The sequence below is a fragment of the Apium graveolens genome, chromosome 4 (assembly GCF_009905375.1).
Source record: "Apium graveolens cultivar Ventura chromosome 4, ASM990537v1, whole genome shotgun sequence".
Taxonomy (NCBI): Eukaryota; Viridiplantae; Streptophyta; class Magnoliopsida; order Apiales; family Apiaceae; genus Apium; species Apium graveolens.
The window spans coordinates 265640683-265644019 of record NC_133650.1 but is presented as its reverse complement, the minus strand read 5'-3'; the positions used below and the strand labels follow the sequence as shown (position 1 = coordinate 265644019).

General features: G+C 43.6%; 1 non-coding gene across 1 annotated transcript; it reads left to right on the top strand.

The window, feature by feature from the left end:
- Positions 1–2609: 2609 nt before the first annotated feature.
- LOC141722165 (small nucleolar RNA R71) lies at positions 2610–2716 on the top strand. Its single transcript, XR_012575191.1, has one exon. It is a non-coding gene; the product is annotated as a small nucleolar RNA R71 (small nucleolar RNA).
- Positions 2717–3337: the final 621 nt, after the last annotated feature.

Below are 3337 nucleotides of genomic sequence, written 5' to 3'. Positions count from 1 at the left end.
CATCATATGAATGTCCAAAGACGGAGAAGTCGTCCATGAACACTTTGACATTATTTCCAATCATGTCAGAGAATATAGCCATCATACATCTCTGAAAAGTGGCTGGGGTGCCACATAACCCAAACGAAACTCTGCGAAAAGCAAACGTGCCAAATGGACAAGTGAAGGTAGTCTTTTCCTGATCCTCTGGTGCAATACAAATCTGATTATACCCTGAATAACCATCCAGAAGACAAAAATACTCATGACCCGCCAACCTGTCAAGCATCTGATCAATAAATGGAAGAGGGAAGTGATCCTTCCTTGTGGCTTTGTTCAATTTTCTATAATCCATGCATACTCTCCATCCTGTAACTGTTCGAGTGGGGATGAGCTCATTCTTTTCATTTGCGACCACAGTGATACCTCCTTTCTTAGGTACACATTATACGGGGCTCACCCACGAGCTGTCAGAAATAGGATAAATGATGCCTGCATCCACCCATTTCAGAATTTCTTTCTTCACCACCTCCTTCATGATGGGATTCAGTCTTCGCTGCTGTTCCACAGTTGGCTTACTACCTTCCTCTAGCAGAATTTTATGCATACAATATGAAGGACTTATCCCCTTGATGTCTGTTATGGTCCATCCAATAGCCGATTTGAATTCTCTTAAAATCCTTAAGAGCTTGTCTTCCTCACTACCTGAAAGGTCAGATGAAATAATAACAGGTAATGTAGATGAATCACCTAAAAAAGCATACCTCAAGTGTTCAGGTAATGGCTTGAGCTCCAAGGTAGGTGCTTCCTCTATTGATGGTTTGAGCTTTCCTTCAGCATTCTTAAGGTCAGAAGTACCAAGAGATTCAAACGGCATGCCCAGCTTTCGCTTCCAGGGAGAAGCGTTCAGATATTGTAATTGCTCGTTGCCATCTTCATCATCGCTGTCAAAATCCCCCACTAAGGCCTTTTCCAATGCATCAGACATTAGCATGCGATCGAGTTCCGAAGTAACCGCAGAATCAATCACATCCAGTTTTAAGCACTCCTCATCTTCTGTAGGGAATTTCATTGCCTTGAATACGTTGAAGGTCACATCCTGATCTTGTATCCACATAGTAAGTTCACCTTTTTGCACATCTATCAAGGTACGACCAGTAGCCAAGAAAGGCCTTCCCAAGATTATGGGAATCTTCTTATCTTCCTCAAAATCCAGAATAACAAAATCTGCAGGAAAGAAGAGCTTATCCACCTTGACGAGCACATCCTCCACTATGCCCCTTGGGTAAGTAATGGAACGATCAGCCAATTATAGAGACATGTATGTGGGTTTTGGATCAAGCAGATGCAGCTTTTTAAAGATCGACAACGGCATCAGATTAATGCTTGCTTCCAAATCACAAAGGCACTTGTCAAAGGTCAGATTGCCAATGGTGCAAGGAATGGTGAAGCTTCCTGGATCTTTCAGTTTTGGTGGTAACTTTTGCTGCAGAACAGCGCTGCATTCTTCCGTGAGAGCAACGGTGTCAAGGTCATCCAGTTTCACCTTCCTTGAAAGAATACTCTTCATAAACTTCGCATAACTAGGCATTTGCTCCAGAGCCTCAGCGAAAGGTATATTGATGTGAAGTTTCTTGAACACCTCCAGAAACTTCCCGAACTGTCTATCCAGCTTTTGTTGCTACAATCTTTTAGGAAAAGGTGGTGGAGGATAGAGCTGTTTCTCCCCTGTATTAGCCTCAGGCAGAGTGTGTTCAACAGTAGTCTTCCTTGGTTCCACCACTTTCTCCTTTTGCTTAGATTCTTCATCTCTAATTTCAGCTTCTCCTTCTTTTGCCTTTTCAGCATCAGCAACTTTTCCAGACCTTAAGGTAATAGCCTGGACTTGCTCTTTAGCTTCCTTCCTGCCTGGTACTTCCGTGTCACTGGGAAGGGTGCCAGGTTGACGATTGAGCACTGCATTGGCTAATTGACCGATTTGATTTTCCAAGGTCTTGATAGAAACCGCCTGACTCTTGCATAATAGCTTAAGTTCCTCAAAATCAGCACTAGTAGGTGCAGCTGTACTTCCCTGTTGAGGATATGATTGCCTTGTAGCATACTGCTGTGGTTGCTGGAATCCAGGTGGGTTAAACTGTTTACTCACTCCTTGCTGATATGGTGGCTGAATAACATTCTGATTATTCCCCCAGCTGAAATTTGGATGATTTCTGTTGTTAGGAAGATAGGTCGCTGGCACAGGCTGCTGTTGTCGCTGATAATTATTCACATACTGAACAGATTCGTTGACAAGAGAACACTGATCCGTAGCATGAGAACCTGCACAAAGCTCACAAACCATAGCTATTTGATTAACTCCATATGTAGCCAGAGAATCAACCTTCATTGATAGCGCTTGGAGCTGGGCTACAATAGCGGTGGCTGCATCAACTTCCAGAATACCTGCTACCTTGCCTGACATCATCCTCTGAGTTGAGTTTTGATGCTCATTTGCAGCCATCGTCTCTATAAGATTATACGCCTCAGTATAGCTTTTAGCCCATAAGGCGCCTCCAGCTGCTGCATCGAGCATGGGCCGAGATTGGGCCCCCAAACCATTATAGAAACCCGTGATCACCATCCAATCCGGCATTCCATGATGTGGACATTTTCTCAACATTTCCTTGTAGCGTTCCCAAGCCTCGCACATAGATTCTGTAGGTTGCTGCACAAACTGAGTAAAAGCACTCCTCATAGCAGCAGTCTTTGCCATCGGATAAAACTTCACCAGAAACTTTTGCGCAAGATCTTGCCACGTAGTGATGGACCCAGCTGGTTCAGAATGTAACCAGTCTTTAGCCTTGTCCCTCAGTGAGAATGGGAAAAGCCTCAACTTGATAGCCTCATCAGTCACGCCATTATACTTAAAAGTGCTGCAGATCTCGACAAAATTCCTTATGTGCATGTTGGGGTCTTTAGTTGCCGCTCCTCCAAAAGAAACAGAATTCTGCACCATCTGAATAGTGCCCGGCTTGATTTCAAAGGTGTTAGCTTGAATAGCCGGATGAAGGATGCTTGACTGAATGTCATCAATTTTAGGCCGAGAAAAATCCATAAGAGCTGGATCAGCTTGAACAATACGATCTCCCATGTTTACTGGTTCTTTTCGCTCAGTTCCTGAATCCGAATCCTCAAAATCTAACTTCTCCGGAATATCAAGAACTTCGTCTGTCTCCTCAACTGTATCTAAAGTCCTCTTGCGAGCATGAGAACGAGTTTGCATAAATGCTTGCTAAAGTACCTGAAACACAACCGGAAACAATAATTAACTACTACATCCTAATCACTGAGTCCTAATGACCAATGATGGTAAGTACAT